Here is an 18,866-nt window from a genome sequence, read left to right as displayed (position 1 = left end):
GAGTGAACATTGCTTAATATTTTGAATTATGTTACTTGCTATTTTTGAATGTTTGCTTGTTATTTTGAATGTTGTGCACCTTGGTCCCAGAGGAATGTCGTCTCGTTCGGCTGTATCTATGTATGCTATGAATGAAAATTAAACTTGATTTGATTTGATCAGGTTTTGAAGAAGCTTCAGAACTGGACAAAATCTAAAAATCATATTTAAATGGGCTTTCATAAGCCCTTCTTAAAAAGTGGTAAGCTGAATTTGAAGGTTGTGGGACTGTGTCTGCTTGCTAGGAAATAGCTAAGCTGTAGGAGATCATGTTGGAGCATGGCCTGGCACTCACATTGGTAGGGTGTGATCTGTGGTGTCCCACAAGAATACGCTCTGGGTCTGAAACTATTCAGAATATTTATAAACAGTTTAAGCAGCTGAGGTAGAATGCTGCATGTCCAAACCGGCTAATGCAATGACCGGATGTAGAGTAGATGGGGAGTGAGCTTACAATATTATAAGACCATAAAATATAGGAGCAGAAGTAGGCCATTCAGCCCATCAAGTATGCTCCACCATTCAGTCATGGGTTGATCCAATTCTTCCAGTCATCCCCACTCCCCTGCCTTCACCCCATACCCTTTGATACCCTGGCTAATCAAGAACCTATCTATCTCTGCCTTAAATACACCTAATGACTTGGCCTCCACAGCAGCTTGTGGCAACAAATTCCACAGAATTACCACCCTCTGACTAAAGTAATTTCTTCACATCTCAGTTCTAAAAGAACGTCCTTCAATCCTGAAGTAATGCCCTCTTGTCCTGGACTCCCCTATCATGGGAAATAACTTTGCCATATCTAATATGTTCAGGCATTTTACCAGTTGGAATGTTTCAATGAGACTCCCCCTCATTCTTCTGAACTGCAGGGAATACAGCCCAAGAGCTCTCAGACGTTCCTCATACGGTACTCCTTTCATTGCTGGAATCATTCTTGTGAATCTTCTCTGAACCCTCTCCAACATCAGTATATCCTTTCTGAAATAAGAAGCCCAAAACTGCACACAATACTCCAAGGGTCGTCTCACAAGTGCCTTATAGAGCCTCTACATCACTCCCTGCTTTTATATTCTCTACCTCTAGAAATGAATGCCAACATTGCATTTGCAACTTCACTCCCAACTAAGCCTGGAGGTTAGCCTTTAGGGTATACTGCATAAGGACTCCCAAGTCCCTTTGCATCTTTGCATTTTGAATTCTCTCCCCATCTAAATAATAGTCTGCCCATTTATTTCTTCCACCAAAGTGCATGACCATATGCTTTCCAACATTGTATTTCATTTGTCACTTCTTTGCCCATTCCCCTAAACCGGGGGTCGGCAACCCGCGGCTCCGGAGCCACATGTGGCTCTTTTACGTCTGTGCTGCGGCTCCCTGTTGCTTTGGGAAATAATTGGTTGTGGCGACCCTTTTCCTGGCACATCCGAACCGACTCACAATAAGATAGCCTACGGGGGTTTGCGAGCACAGAGCTTTGGAGCCTCTGCGCCATGGGGGGGGGGGGGGGCAGGTTGAGGGAGGCTTAAAAGTGAGGCTGAAGATTTCGAATAAAGTTTTTTTCCTTCGACTGCAGTTACCGACTCCGTGTCGTAATTTTAGCGCTGCGTGTAGCACACCGCTACATGGTCAGTATTTAATTAATATGTATTTTATGTTAGTTTGTTAGTTTTTGAAATGTAAATCTAAATTTGAAGATTATGGTGATCTTGTACAATCTAAATAAGACGTTGTGGCGACCCATTTCCTGACACATCCGAACCGGCTCACAATTAGCCAGCGTTCAGGCTAAGGGAGATAGCCTACGGGGGTTTGTGAGTACGTGTCTTTTGCAGCATCCGTGCCCATGGGGGGCGGGTTGAGGGAGGCTTAAAAGCAAGGCTGTTTAGTTCGAATAAAGCTATCTTTGACTGCAGTTTACTGACTGCGTGTAGCAACCGCTACAACGTGTTTTTATCGCTGGCTGTCCAGAGGGGAGGTGCTGAAACGCTTTGTCGCGCGTCTGGAAGAAGTGAAAACTTTCCTGGGCAGCAAAGGGCTCAACTTTCCTGAGCTGGAACAGCCAGAGTGGCTGGAAAAGCTACACTTCATGGTAGACATGACAGCGCACCTGAACACGCTGAACACAGCTCTTCAACGGGGTAAGGACGTACAGCCCTGCACATGTTGGAGGATGTTTTGCATTCGAGCGCAAGTTGACGTTGCTTGCCAGAGATTTACAGAAAGGCACATTGTCTCACTTCCCCAATTTGAGAGAGTTCAAACAATGTCACGACATGATAAATTCGGAGTATTTACATTCTGCAATCATCGCAATGCAAACATCGTTTGGGAAACGCTTCTGTGAGTTCAGAGAGGAAAAAAACACATTATCCTTCCCGGTCACTCCCCTAAGCATCGATCCATCCCTACTGAATACGACTGCATTGTCAGGTGTGAGTCAACCTGAAGAAGTATGATAAATATTTTAATTGCGTATTATTTTACGTATATTCATATGTTTTCATTGTTCAGTGAAATAGTCCTTTTATTTTTCAGGTTGACAGCTGGCTGACGTTATTTTTGGTTTGCTGCTGGCGGCAAATTTAAGTTTGGCGTTTTTCATAAATACAAGAAGGACTCAAATAGACGTTGAGTATTTTACTTAAAAGTAACCTTCAACCCAACGTCTTTTTTTCGGAGTTCAAAATGTTTTTGTTGCATGCAGAAATGTATTTTCTTTTTCTCTGCAGGAGTTCATTGATTTCATAAATGCAACACATTATAGTTTGTTTATACATAGCATGAAGGCAAAAAAACGTTGTATGCAGTGTTATTTCATTTTAAATGTCAAACGGGTTTTGCGGCTCCCAGTGTTTTCTTTTCTGTGGGAAACGGGTCCAAATGGCTCTTTCAGTGGTAAAGGTTGCCAACCCCTGCCCTAAACTATCTAAGTCTCTCTGCAGGCTCCCTGTTTCCTCAACACTACCCGCTCCTCCACTTATCTTTGTGTCATCGGCAAATTTAGCCACAAATCCATTAATCCCACAGTCAATATTATCACATAGCAGACATTAGCAGATAAAACTAATGGGTAAAACTCAATCAAATGATTTTTAGTCTCGGCAAATGTGAGGTCATCCACTTTGGAACTAAAAAGAATAGAATACAGTGGTTTCTGATAATGAAAATCGAAATGCAGTGAATATCTGATTTGGTGTGTTACAGCCTTTGGAACACACGAATAAATTCAATAGTTTTAAGTATTCCAGTTTTTTTCTTTTATCTCACATTTCTAACACTATTTCATTTCTTCTCTCTGGAATTTTCAGATTCTCACATTTCCTGCATTTTACTACATCTCCAGAGATGTTTTATGCTAATCTCAGACAATGCAGGATCAGTTTGGGGAAACAGATCATAGATTTGAAGGGATCAGAAGAGGATTTTTTTTTTTTACTCAGAGGATTTGGAATATATTGCTTGAGTTGGTGTGTGAAGTGGCCTCCTCACCCTTCTCACTACCAGCTCCATGAGGCAGGTACTGACAATATTAGCTGCAGAGCTATGTAAACTTAGATAGCTCCATCATGGGCACTAGCCTCTGTAGTAGCCAGGATAGCTTTGAGCAGCAATGTTTCAGAAAGGCAGCATCCTTCAATAAGGATCCCTATCACCCAGGTCCTTCCTACCATCAGGAAGGAGGTACAGAAGCATGAAAGCACACACTCAAAGATTCAGGAACAGCTTTATCCCTTCTATCATATGATTTTGGAATAGACATTTAACCCATGAACACTTGCTCACTACATTTTCATTTTTGCTTTTGTACTGCTTATTTAATTTATCTACTTAATATATATACTTACTATAATTCACATTTTGAAAAAATGTGTACTGCATGTACTGCTGCCGCAAAGACAACACATTTCCTGGCAGATGCTAGAGATACTAAACCTGATTCTGATAAGAAGTGTCTAGATAAGATGCCAATCATGAAGGTCACAAACCTAGTGCTGGTTAATGCAAATAGTCGTCGTCATGGCTATCCCTTGAGATCGAGGATGATGGTCTTCGTTCCGTTTCCACAGAGCCAAGACGCCTCTGTGTGTATTTGTTTAACGTATCCTTGATGTTGCACTCCAAGAAGCACACGATACTTCACAAATCAACCAATTGCAATGGCATGGAAACCACGACGATTGGAGCTGATGGATTTGTTGCAGCCTTCATCCGCCTTCACGGCCGTTGAGTTCGAAGTAACTTCGTCTGTCTGTTCAACTGTTGAGGTCTTGGTTGGATTGTTCTTTGTCAGGGACCTCACCCTCGACCTTACCGCCATGGGTGACCCTACCAGGAGCACAGATCCAGACGGCATCACTCTCAGGATCTCAGGACCACACAAGCTGCTTCACCATGACAAGGTGACAATCCACAGAGTGAATGCAAACAGTATGGATAGGTGTTTGATATTGGGATAAATATGGTGGGCCTAACAAATCCGTCTCCAGATTGTTTGATTGATTATGTTGGAAGAATCTTATCTGGTGATGAGGGGGCATAGAGGAGTGAAATGCTGTATATTGGCTGGCTGAGTGGGGTCACAATGTACCGCCCTGCACTCAGTGTCAGAAAGGTCAGGAAATTGCTTGTGGAATTCAGGAAGGGGAAGTCGGGAGAACACACACCAGTCGTCATCGAGGGGTTGGCAGTGGAAAGGATGAAGAGCTTCCAATTCGCAAGTGTCAACACATCTGAAGATCGATCCTGGGACAGCCAATTGATGCAATCATAAAGAAGGGATGGCAGCAGCTATGCTTCATTGGGCATTTGAGGAATTTTGGTTTGTCACCAAAGGCTCCGGTAAATTTCTACAGATGGTCCATGGAGGGCGTTCTGATTGGTTGAGTCACCATTTAGTCTGGAGAGGCCACTGCACAGGGTCAGAAAAAGCTACAGAGGGGTGTAAACATAGTTAGCTGCTTTCCACATTGAGGACATCTTCAAAAGGTGATGCCTCAAGAAGGCAGTATTAATTATTAAGAAACCTCGCCATCCAGGGCATGCACTCTTCTCATTGTTACCATTAGGGAAGGAGGTAGAAGAGTCTGAAGGCATATTTTCAATGTCGTAGGAGCAATTTTGACAGACAGACATACTTTATTGATCCGGAGGGAAATTGGGTTTCGTTACAGCCGCACCAACCAAGAATATTGAAGACATATAGCAATATAAAACCATAAATAATTAAATAATAGTAAGTTAATCATGCCAAGTGGAAATAAGTCCAGGACCAGCCTATTGGCTCAGGGTGTCTGACACTCCAAGGGAGGAGTTGTAAAGTTTGATGGCCACAGGCAGGAATGACTTCCTATGACGTTCAGTGTTACATCTTGGTGGAATGAGTCTCTGGCTGAATGTATTCCTGTGCCTAACTGGTACATTATGGAGTGGATGGGAGTCATTGCCCAAGATGGCATGCAACTTGGACAGCATCCTCTTTTCAGACACCACCGTCAGAGAGTCCAGTTCCACCCCAACAACATCACTGGCTTCACGAATGAGTTTGTTGATTCTGTTGGTGTCTGCTACCCTCAGCCTGCTGCCCCAGCACACAACAGCAAACATGATAGCACTAGCCAATTTCTTCCCCCTTCACCATCAGATTTCTACATGGAACATGAACCAGGTCATGACCTCTATAAGACGATAGGACCATAACACGGAGGAGCAAAATTAGGCCATTCAGCCTGTCACTTTTGTTCCACCATTTCATCATGGCTGATCCATTTCCCTCTCAACCCTATTCTCCTGGCTTCTTCCTGTAATCTTTCGTGTCCTTACTAATCAAGAATTTATCAATCTCTGCCTTAAATACACCCATGATCTGGTCTCCACAGCCACCTGTAGCAACAAGTTCCACAGATTCACCCCCATCTGGCTAAAGAAATTCCTCCTCATCTCCATTCTAAATAAATGTCCCTCTATTCTGAAGCTGTGTCCTCTGGTACTCGACTCCCCCACCATAAGATATATCCTCTCCACATCCACTCTATTGAAGCCTTTCAACATTTGATAGGTCTCAATGTGATCCCCCTTCATCCTTCTAAATTCCAGCGAGTACATGCCCAGATCCACCAAGCGCTCCTCAAATGAAAAGACATCAATTCCTGGAATCATTCTCGTGACCCTCCTCTGAACTCTCTCCAACATCACATCCTTTCATAAATAAGGAAGCCAAAGCTGCTCACAATATTCCAAGTGAGGTCTCACCAGTGTCTTATAAAACCTCAGATTTTACATTGCATTTTATTAGATCCTTCCTTTTATGTTCAAGTTCTGTCAAAATGAGCGATAACATCGCATTTGCTTTCCTCACCACAGACTCAACCTGCAAATTAATCTTTAGGAAATCCTGCACAATCCCAAGTCCCTTTGCACATTGGAATTCTGAGTTTTCAACTCGTCCAGAAAATACACTATGCTTTAATTCCTTCCGCCAATGTGCTTGACCATACACTTCCCTATACGGTATGCCATTTGCCACTTCTTTGCCCATTCTCCTAATCTGTCTGTCCTTCTGAAGGCTCCCTGCTTCTTCAGCACTACCTGCATCACCACCTACTTCCGTATCATCGACAAACCTGGCCACAAAGCCATTGATTTCATCATCCAAACCATTGATATACCAGGTGAAAAGAGGCGGTCCAAACACTCACCTGTGCTGAACACCACTAGTCACCAGCAGCCAACCAGATAAGGGCCCTGTTCTATTCTTTGCCTCCTGACAATCAGCTACATCTTTCCTGTAGTACCATGGGTTCTTATCTTGTTAAGTCTCATGTGTGGCACCTTGTCAAACATCTTCTGAAAATCTAAGTACACAATATCAACTGATTCTCGTTTTGCTATCCGACATGTTATTTCCTCAAAGAATTCCAACAGATTTGTCAGGCAAGATTTTCCCTTAAGGAACCATGCTGACTATGGCCTACATTACCATATATAATACCATATATTACCATAACTACATGCATAACAATCGACTCCAACATCTTCCCAACCACTGAGGTCAGACTAACTAGCCTATAATTTCCTTTCTTCTCCTTTCTTCCTTTCTTGAAGAGTGGAATGACATTTGCAATTTTCCCGTCATCCAGAACCATTCCAGAATCTAGTGCTTCTTGAAAGATCATTACTAATGCTTCCACAATCTGTTCAGCTATCTCTTTCAGAACCCTGGTGTGTAGACCATCTGGTCCAGGTGACTTATCAGATCTTCAGATCTTCAGTTTCCTAAGCACCTTCTCCCTAATGATAACAAATGTATATATATGAAAAAAACATTTTTGAAAAGTGTTTTCAGATATATCGAAAATATACATATATGCACCTCCTTTTTATACTATTTATACTTTTATATTGCTTATCATAACAAATTTCACATTTTCAGTGATAATAAACTTGATTCTGATTCTGATGATCACTCTGTAACCTCATTATCTTTCTTTCAGCACCACCGTGTGTCATTTGATTGTGTTCTCCTCTCTGTCAAAGAACTTCCCTTTTGATCTCTCTGCCCTTCCCTTTAACCATATAGCGTATAACCATATAACAATTACAGCACAGAAACAGGCCATCTCGGCCCTTCTAGTCAGTGCTGAACACTTACCCTCACCTAGTCCCACCGACCTGCACTCAGCCCATAACCCTCCATTCCTTTCCTGTCCATATACCTATCCAAATTTTTTTAAATGACAATATCGAACCTGCCTGTACGATTTCTACTGGAAGCCCGTTCCACACAGCTGCCACTCTCTAAGTAAAGAAGTTCACCCTCGTGTTACCCTTAAACTTTTGCCCCTTAACTCTCAACTCATGTCCTCTTGTTTGAATCTCCCCTACTCTCAATGGAAAAAGCCTATCCATGTCAACTCTATCTATCACCCTCGTAATTTTAAATACCTCTATCAAGTCCCCCCTCAAACTTCTACGCTCCAAAGAATAAAGACCTAACATCTTCAATCTTTCTCTGTAACTTAGGTGCTGAAACCCAGGTAACATTCTAGTAAATCTCCTCTGTATTCTATTTTGTTGATATCTTTCCTATAATTCGGTGACCTGAACTGTACACAATACTCCAAATTTGACCTCACCAATGCCTTGTACAGTTTTAACATTACAAGCAATTTCAGACTTGCTTCGTTTCCATCTCTCTCTCTCTCTCTCTCTCCATATGCTGCTGAAACTGAAATGTATGTCAGTCATTTTCAATTTAATTTTTACTTTAGATTTCTGGCATTTCCATTGTTTTCTGTATTGTACAACAAGTCTTGAGGTTGAAGTAAATAGATCATTAAAATGCCATACATAGATTGAGAAAACCATCCAAATGGTTAATGTAATACTACGCTCTAAATCTGTATTGCCAGTGGATAGGACAGACCACACCAGATCACTATAAAAAATACTGAGCCCCATTTAGGAAAGATATACAGTATTAGTCTTGGAGGGAAAGAGTGTAGTAAAAAAGATTTATCAGGACTTTTTTTATTATTTATTCTAGCAATGTAAATGTCACTGGTATTGCTGATATTTATTGTCATTTAAATCATCTTGAACTGAGGCTATTGAGTGTCGACTACTTTTGTAGGTTACGTATTTGTTTAAGGTCACATATTAGCTACAAAAAGTAAGGATGGAGGAGTTCAATTTCCGAAATTATTGGCAAAAATCCAATACTTCCATGCTTACAACTCTTAGCAACAATTCCTTCTTCTGTTAAGGGATGAAAACATTTGTCCCTAAATCATCAGTTGAGCTTTCTGGATGGTGCTTCAGGAATTTAACCATTATGCTGTCTGCTACTTGTGTGCCCAGGTAGTATATAAAAAAGATTGTGGCTAAGTTAATTATGTGGAGCAATTGCCAAAACTAGTTACATTCTCTAAAAATTTGAGGGGTGAAGAATAGTATATTAAATATTTCAAAATGAAGGGATAATAACAAGATGGATGAAGAGAATTGCTCCGAGAGACTGGAGAATATTGGCCATTATCTGAAAGTAGCCAGACCTTAAAGGACTAAGGTTATGAAACACATTGTAATGAATGTTGTAAGTTTGGAACTCTTCCACAACCAGCAATTGATGATGTATTAAATGTTAATTTTAAATATGTGCCTGATGGAATTTTTTTAACCAAAGTGGTTAGGGAATACGGAAGTAAAGCAAAAATGTTTCAAAAATCAGAACCAAGTAATGTATATATCTAATTAACCAATCATGTGGCAGCATCTCAATGCATAAAAGCATGGAGACATGGTGAAGAGGTTCAGATCAAACAACGGGATGGGAAGAAACCTGATCTAAGTGACTAACCATGGAATGACTGTTGGTGCCAGATACGGTCACAGAGAATGTTGTGAAAAACAAATAAAGCACCCAGTGAGTGGCAGTTCTGTGGGTGCAAATGCCTTGTTAATAAGAGAGATCAGAGGAGAATGGCTAGACTTGTTCAAGCAGATAGGAAGGTGATAGTAACTCAAATAACTGCAGTTTACAACAGTGGTGTGCAGAAGAGCATCTCTGAACGCACAACACATCGAACCTTGAAGTGAATGGGCTACAGTAGCAGAAGGTATGGAAATGAAGACAGGGTGACTTAGGTGTAGGTTTCTAATATCCCTGTCTCCTCAATGATTATAGTATTTTAAAATATGAAAATGAGACTTCAGCACTGTAATATGATCAATTCATTAAACAGAAATTTAATCCTAGATGTTCCACACTTAACATTTTCTACTGCATACTAACTACAAATTCAGGTAGTTTAAATGTTCATATACAAATTCAAAATAAACTTATTATCAATGTTCATAGATGTCACCATATATACAACCCTGAGATTTATTATTTTGCAGGCATACTCAACCAATTCAATAACCATAATAGAAACGATGAAACACCACACCCAACAGAACGGGCAAAATTCCAATGTCAGAGAGACAGTACACAACAAATACAAAACTAAAAAAGAAATAATAATAATAAAGAAATAAATAAGCAATAAATATCGAGACATGAAGAGTCCTTGAAAGTGAGTCTATAGGCTGTGGGAACAGATCAGTGATGGAGTATGTGACATTGAGTGAAGTTGTCCCATTGGTTCAGAAGCCTGATGGTTGAGGGGTAATAACTGTTCCTGAACCTAGTAGTGTTAGTCCTGAGGCTCCTGTACCTTCTTCCTGATGGTTGAGGGGTAATAACTGTTCCTGAACCTGGTAGTGTTAGTCCTGAGGCTCCTGTACCTTCTTCCTGATGGTAGCATCCAGAAGAGAGCATATCCTGGGTGGAGGGGGCCACTGACGATGGATGCTGCTATCTTGCAACAGCGCTCTGTGTAGGTGTGCACAATGGTGGGGTCGGCCAGTGAATGACTGGGCTGTATCCACTACTTTTTGTAGGATTTTCCATTCAAGTGCATTGGTATTTCCATACCAGGCTGTGATACAACCAGACAATAAATGGTCCACCACACATCTACAGAAGTTTTGGATATCATGTTGATTCTTTGCAAATTTCTAAGGAAGTAGAGGTTATGCTCTGCATGTTTATGTAAAAGTTTATAAGATAAACAGATTTATGCAAGCTGCCTAGCTCCAGTGAAGCATGAAACTTAGAAGGCTATGGGAATTGCATGAACTCATAGCTTGGCAGTGTAATCTCACATATTTTAATATAGCAAGCTACTCACAGCTAATACCATACCTCCAATTTGCATTAATGAGTTGATCATTTTAGTCGACAATATAAGATGAATTGATGCAGACATCTCCGCCTATTTGGTTATCAATATTTTAGTTTTTTCTGTCTTTTAAAAAAAATACATTCTGATGAACTAGATAAATAGTAAGGAACAAGGTCTACTTTAAAGTAAAGGGCATTTCGTCAGTGACTTAAAAAGGGAAGGCACTTAAGTGTACAGTCTTATGTGGAGAAATGTGGTTAGTGTAGATAGACGTAAAGAGAGGTGTAGACATTGTGGGGTAACAGGCCTGTTTCTGGGATGTACACTTCTATCACTCTACATCCATCTTCAGGTTCATCTTTTAAGCAGTAGGCCAAATGAGAAAGGTCAAGCACAGGCCGAGTTGAGTCAGTGGGGTCCAGGCACCAGAACATAGTTAAGCAACTGGACCTGATGTTTGGATGACGACTTAAGCACCAGGCCGAATCAGAAAGGTCAGGTACAGGCCGAATCAAGATGACATGGTCCTGGTATCAGAGCGTAGCGAAGCGACTGAACCTAATGTTTGGGACAGTGCTTTAAGCACCAGGCCACATTGGAAAGATTGAGTATAGGCCAAATCAAGGTGTGGGGTCCAGGCCCCAGATGACCGAATCCAATATTTGTATGATGATTTAAGCACCAAACCAGATTGGAAAGTCAGGGTGTTGGGGCCCAAGGCAAGGGATGGGATGGTTCAGCTTACTGGTCTGCTCTGCACTGAACTAAGGGTCTGTGGACAGACTCTGTTCGAGGACTTCAGTTCAGAAAGCTATTAGCTTGTGCTTACTGTTTGCATGATTCATTTTGTTTTCCCTCTGTGCATGTTAGATGTTTGACAGTCTTTTTTTAATGGGTCCTTTGGGCTTTGTTTCATGGCTGCCTGTCAGGAGGCGAATTTGAAGGTTGCATAAACTATACATATTTTGATACTAAATGTGCTTTGAACTTTAAACCAAGCTGATGGTAATAGCTAATGTTCCCTCATGGCTGCCTCTTATTATTTTATTCCCTTTCTTTAACACTCAGTTTTCCCTATCTTTCCTATCTTCTTAAACAGCTATCCTGGTTCTGGCATTTTGCTGAAATTGCCAGTACAAACTGGCTTTGCTCTCGTCTTCCAGATGCAGTCAGGGTAGAAGATTTGATTGGAATGAGGAACGGGAGTCCTGGAAGATCAGATTTCCCAGCGGCCCTCCAGAGATCTTGTGGGTTTCTTGTACGTGCTGATGGTCCTTCAGATAGATTGGAGTCATCGCAGCTGAGGTAAATTGTGGTAAGTACTATATATAGTTGGTCGAGGAAGCCATCCTTCTGTTTCTCTCTATTCATTGGTATTCCAGTAAAAATGCTGGTCAACAAGATTTTTTTAAAAGCTGAATTTGTTGGAGATCTTAGTAAAACACTAGAAATACCCAGCAGGTCAGGCCACATCTCTGAAAGAGAAGCAGTTACCATTTCATGATTAAAGGTAATGTTCTTTTAAACTGAGACATTAAACCATCCTCTTTCTTTTATAGATGCTGCCTCATGTGGTATCATTAAATGTTGAATTGAGAATTTATTGTAAAATTACAGATCCTCATCAAAATATTTAAGTGATCAAACTAAGTGCAGATTTGTTGCCTGTCACTTATCCCCTCAAGCAATACAGCGTCGCTGTTCCACAATTAACTTTGCGTCTGATATAAACCCATGCATTTTCTTGTAAGCAGGTTAAGATCTTTATGGACGCTACCCACTATGCAAACTGCTTTTTCCAAAGGTTCCCTTCTGCAAAGAATATAGAGCAACAACTTCATGGCCCCAGACATTTAACCTGATCAACCATATTAGTTAGCACCCCCTCCCCACAACCTATACCTATCAACCCTGTCAATGCACTGCATTATAAACACCTGAAACCAGGTTTCCTAATGATGCTTATGTTGTAACTGCATGTTGTTATTTATTTATGTATTTTTGCTCATTTTATTCCATGTCTGCACTTAGTTTTTTAAGATATAATTGATGAATTTTGTTTTTTATTGTTGCATGTTGTGCCCTGACCAACACACCACAGCAAATTCTTAAAATATGTAAATATATTCAGGGGAATAAAGTTGATCCTTGATCCTTAAGTGCAGGTTTCTTTCAAGTTTCAAAAAAACTTTTGTGTGTGTTGCTTGGATTTCCAGCATCTGCAGATTTTCTCATGTTTGTACATTTTTTTATTCCCTGATTCAGCACAAGGAGATTGAAAATCTCACTGAGTGGTGTCATAATATTACTCAATGTCAGCAGACCAAGGAGCTAATTATAAACCAGGAGAAGGAAACCAGAGGTCTTTGAGCCAGTTCTCATCAGTGGATCAAAGGTGGCAACATTAAATTCCTAAGGGTTAATTTCCCAGAGGACCTGTCCTTTGCAAAACAAGTATGGTACTGCCTCTACTTCCTTAGGAGTTTGCTGAGATTTGGCATAACATCTAAAAGCTTGACAGACATCCATAGATGAGCAGTGCAGAGTACATTGACTGGCTACATCAGAGCCTGGTATGGAAACACCAATGCCCTTGAATGACAAATCCTACAAAAAGTAGTAGGTATGGCCCAGTCCATTACAGATAAATCCCTCCTAACCATTGAGTACATCTACATGAAACTCTGTCATAGGAAAACAGCATTCATCATCAGGGCCCTCACAACTCACAACATGCTCTCTACTCACTGCTGCCATTGGAAAGAAGATACAAGAGCCTCAGGACTCACACCACCAGGTTCAGGAACAGTTATTACCTCTCAATCACCAGGCTCTTGAACCAAAGGAGATAACTTCACTCAACTTCACTTGCCCCATTATTGAAATGTTCCCACAGCCAATGGACTCATTTTCGAGGGCTCTTCATCTAATGTTCTCAATACTTGTTGCTTACTTATCTATCTATCTATTTATTTATTAATTATTTCTTTTTTTTGTATTTGCACAGTTTGTTATCTTCTGCACTCTGTTTGAACAGCCTGGTAGGACGGTCTTTCATTGACTTTGTTATAGTCATTATTCTATAGATTTATTGATTATGCCCACAAGTAATGAATCTCAGGATTGTATCTGGCGACATATATGTACTTTGATAATTAAATTTACTTTGAACTTTAAACTTTTGAACTTTGAAACCTCTTTGAGTCTTTCCGCCTTCTCTTTCTGACAGATAACAGTGTAGAACATGAAGCTGAATCGTTCTATCTCGAACGCTGCTCTCCATTCCCCTTCCCACAACTCGCAGGTATAATTATCCCAGCTAGTAATGTTTAGCCATGATCCCACTGGGCACTTAAAGTGAATATCAACTGACGGCATTAATTTAGCAGACACGACTTTTTAATATCCATAGAGTTGAAGAAATGAGTAAGCATTTAGATTTTTCTTTATGACTCTGTACTGTTTAGTACAGGCTTTCATTTTTTTTCCCCAGTGCTCAGCATTTTGTGAGCCTGCACAAAACACAGTGATGAACAACCAATAATTACAGTGACACAAAACACTGCAGATGCAGGAAACTGGAGCAAAGGAACAAATTGTTGCAGGAACTCAGTGGTCCAGGTAGAAACTAATTTTAGAGGGGAATGGATAGTCAACATTTCAACTGGACTACACTTGTATTTTACAATTACTCTTCAGCCCACACAGAACTTGGAGGGGTTTTTGAGGCTTTTTGAGTCTTCAGTAATTGTGAGGAAAGATTTTGCTTCCTGAATACTTTTGGGTGTATCTTATAGATTTTGGGTTGCTGATCATGAAAGTCACCATGAAATTTCCCCATCATGTACCATTTTTAAATTGCCTATATTTGTTATTTCAATTCATAATTCAGGTCAGAATAACTAATGCCAAGATTAAGGAAGACATTTTTGTTGGTCTACAAATCAGACAGGTCATTAGTGACAGGCAATTCAAAGAACTCCTAGTGGGACCAGAGAAAATTGCAAGGAAAGCATTCAAAGATGTTGCTGCAAATTTTCTTGGAACTACAGAGCTCCAAACCATGTGTAGCTAACTGACAACATGCTTCAAGCATATAAAATGATGAAGTGCAACATGTCACTAAATACTTATTTTCTGCATTCTCATTCATACTTCAATTTTGGTGCCGTCAGTAATGAGCATGGTAAAAGATTTCATCAGGATATTGTGGTCAAGGCGAAACAATATCATGGCAACTGGAATCCACCAATGCTGGCCAATTATTGTTGGATACTTAGGCAAGAAGCCTCAAACACTGAATACAAATGAAAATCACCAGCAAAGCATTTTTAGCTTGGTTGAACTATTGAACAGCATCAGCACCATTATGCAATTAGGTGCATTGAGTTATTATTGTATTGCTGTCAGCTTGAACCAGTCTGTCCATTCTCCTCTGACCTCTCTCATCCACAGAATGCTGATCACTTCATATTTCTTTTGTTTTTCGCACCATTCTCTATAGACAGATTAGATATTTGCATTACAAGGTAGGTGGATAGGTGAATCTGATAAAGAGGACACTGAGTGTATTTTTGGGAATGATTTGCTCATTTTCCATCTGCATCTGTTTTCCAACTATGGCAGATAAAGCTGCCCTAGCACCTCCCCACACAGATGTTGCAGGAACTAAATAATCTCTTTCCTCATTCGAGATACTTGCAGGTTATTCCCAACATTTCTAGCTTTATTTCACATTGGGAAAACATAACCATGGAAGCAGAATTCTACAGGATCAGGCAGGAATAAGGTCTCCTTTCAAGCTCTTAGGAACTATCTGAACAACAATACTTCAGGTGAATGTTACTTTCTAGGCAACTTGTAACAAGCTTATAAAGAAAGTCTTTCTGCGTTATTTACAATGTCATTACCAGCAGCACAAAGGAAATCTCCCCCTTCATGTTTATTACATTTTTACAGATAGCACCAGTTGAACAGGATTCAGTCCTTCGTCAGTATCCCAACAAACAACAGTTTATTTCATTTAGCTCTTAGGTCAGTTCAGTAATGATTGCACTCAATATTCATTTAGAGAAGCAGGTAATCAGCTTAACCTACCGTGCATTTTATTCTTTTTTAAACTTCACAGTCATGCACAGTACTGTGAAAAAGTCATCAGCACATGCAATATATATAGCTAAGGTACCTATGTCTTTTGCACTGTACTGTATGTGTCAATGTGGAGTGGAGAGCGAGTTTGCAAATCTGGTGGGAGTAAAGGATGTTGGGAATGTTGAGGGTGAAGTCCCATGGGAGGAGTGTGGGACAGGTGGCAGAGAAGGAGTGCCAAGGGATGGTGGGAGAAGGTGGTGCAGGTGTAGACACACTCAGCCCTGAAACACTAGGCAAGGTCATTTGATTCCAAACAGTTGGTTTATTGATCATTACAGAATGTCTCTCTGGTGCTTTCCACACCCTCTCTCTCCCTTCCCCTTTTCCCAACCATGATTCCTCCCCCTGTCCCCTTCCCACTCTCAGTCCGCAATAGAGACCCATATCAGAATCAGGTTTATCATCACTCACATAATCACCATCATCAACATTACGTGCTGGGTCGTGTGATGCGGGCAATCATGGTCTCATGATTATTCTTGGGAAATTTTTCCACAGAAGTGGTTTGGCCTTTGCCTTCTTCTGCCTTTTTCTACAGGATGGGTGACTCCAACCATTATCAATATTTTTCAGAGATTGTCTGCCTGGCATCAGTGGTCACATAACCAGGACATGTGATGTGCACCAGCTGTTCATACGGCCATCCGCTGCCTGCTCCCATGGCTTCACGTGACCCTGATCAGGGGCTAAGCAGGTGCTTAGGGAAGCGGAGGCTAGCGGAGGGAAGGAGCACCTTACACCTCCATTGGTAGGGACGTATCTTCACCCTGCCACCCAAATACTCGCATCCATCATGAAATTGTTTTTTTTGTTTTTGCAGCAGCAGTTCAGTGCAATATATAAAATTACTACTGGACTGTGCAAAAGTCTTAGCCAACCTAGGTATATGTCTGTGCCTAACACTTTTTACAGTACTATAGATCAGATAAAGGAAAATAATGCTAGAAATTCTCATTTCAAATCAGGTAAATGTTTGGGATTCCAGAACATTTCTTATCTAAGAACGGTGTTTGCTGTGTCCTGTGATGTTTTGTGTGATATGCATGCTTCACACTACTGTCTTTTTTCCTTGCAGGAGATGGACCCACTGTATTACTTTGCTACTTGGGAAACTGAAGTTATTTCCTGCAACTTGTAACAATTTTGTTTTAATACTTGCTGCACGTGATCATCATTTTCTTTATAACTTTCCATGTTACCGAGGCATTAGTCTGGTAATAATTCAAATATATTAAGGGTTACAAAAACAGACAAGAAACTGTGATTACAGTTAGTGGTGGTGCGATCACTCGATTTGAGTATGATGTTCTCTCAAGGGGTTATTCCCATGATGGAGAATACCTGCGTGTGGCTTTGTTCAACGTCGGGAGGCTGATGCACGGGCAGCCACTGTGGTGAACTATGTGCCTGTCTGGACACGCCCCCTGCTGACTGCTCCTGTGGCTCCTCCCACAGGCCCCTGTATAAAGGCGATCTGAGGCCTGACGCTCGGCCTCAGTCTCCAGGACATAGTATGATTGACACTCACTCCTGGTTCCTTCTTCCAGTCAATAAAAGCCGATATCTCGCCTTATGTCTCAGTGTGAGTTATTGATGGTGCATCAGCCACCACACAGTCATTGACAGATCAGGGTCAGGGCCCAGTGGCATGGAATGCAAGATGAGTGGGGACCCTTCACTGCTGTAGCTTTCCTTTGTCTTCATCTGCCACTGTGATGGGTCATCGTCTTCGGCTATCTCCACCACTGAGGTCTTGGTTCGATTGCTCTTTGTCTGGAACTTCCCACGTGACCTTCCCGCCAAGGGTGACCCTACCAGGAGCTAAGCATCAGACAACATTGCCCTTGGGATCTGAGGAACTCAAAACCTCCCCACCACAACAAGATGACAATCCTTAGAGAAGCATTACTGCTACATTGCTGCACATAGAGTCGGAATCAGAATCAGGTTTATTATCACCAGCATGAGTCCTGAAATTTGTTAACTTAGCAACATAACTTCAATACAATACATAATATAGAAGAAAAATATAAAAAATAAGTTACAGTATATGTATATTGAATAGATTAAAAATTGTGTAAAAACAGAATAACATATATTAACAAAGTGAGTTAGTGTCCAAGGTTTTAATGTCCATCTAGGAATCGGATGACAGAGGGGAAGAAGCTGTTCTTGAATTGCTGAGTGTGTGATTTCAGGCTTCTGTACCTCCTACCTGATGGTAACAGTGAGTAAAGGGCATGCCCTGGGTGCTGGGGGTCCTTAATAATGGACGATGTCTTTCTGAGACATCGCTCCTTGAAAATATCCTAGGTACTTTGTAGGCTAGTACCCAAGAACGAGCCAACTAAATTTATGACCCTATGCAGCTTCTTTCGGTCCTGTGCAGTAAGCACCCCCCCCCCCCTCTCCATCAGACAGTGATGCAGCCTGTCAGAAAGCTCTTCACAGTACATCAATAGAAGTTTTTGAGTGTTTTTATTGACGTACCAAATCTCTTCAAACTCCTAATGAAGTATAGCCGCTGCCTTGCCTTCTTTGTAACTACATGGATATGTTAGGACCAGATTAGGCCCTCAGAGATCTTGACACCCTGGAACTTGAAACTTCACTCTCTCCACTTCTGATCCCTCTATGAGGATTAGTATGTGTTCCTTCCTTTTACTCTTCCGGAAGTCCACAATCAACTCTTTTGTCTTACTGACGTTGAGTGCCAGGTATAAATCACTCCTGTACGCCATCTCTTCTCCATATGAGATTCTACCAACAGTGGTTGTATCAACAGCAAACTTGTAGATGGTATTTGAGCTATGCCTAGCCACACAGTCATGGGTATAGAGAGTGTAGAGCAGTGGGCTAAGCACACACCATGAGGTGCACTAGTGTTGATCTTCAGCAAAGAGGAGATATTATCACCAATTCACATAAGTTGTACTTTAATGTTGCTAA

At 41.1% G+C, this 18,866-nt stretch overlaps 1 long non-coding RNA gene across 2 annotated transcripts in view; it reads left to right on the top strand.

The window, feature by feature from the left end:
• Nucleotides 1–17,869, top strand: part of LOC132400469 (uncharacterized) — a 168,200-nt gene extending 150,331 nt beyond the window's left edge. The window contains exon 3 of one of the 2 annotated variants that reach the window (XR_009514261.1): nucleotides 11,930–17,869. This is a non-coding gene — a long non-coding RNA (uncharacterized LOC132400469). Of the gene's footprint in view, nucleotides 1–11,865 lie in introns of both variants that reach the window. The other variant, XR_009514260.1, reaches the window with a different exon arrangement.
• Nucleotides 17,870–18,866: the final 997 nt, after the last annotated feature.

This window comes from Hypanus sabinus, chromosome 10 (genome assembly GCF_030144855.1).
Source record: "Hypanus sabinus isolate sHypSab1 chromosome 10, sHypSab1.hap1, whole genome shotgun sequence".
Taxonomy (NCBI): Eukaryota; Metazoa; Chordata; class Chondrichthyes; order Myliobatiformes; family Dasyatidae; genus Hypanus; species Hypanus sabinus.
This window is presented reverse-complemented; position numbering and strand designations above follow the sequence as displayed.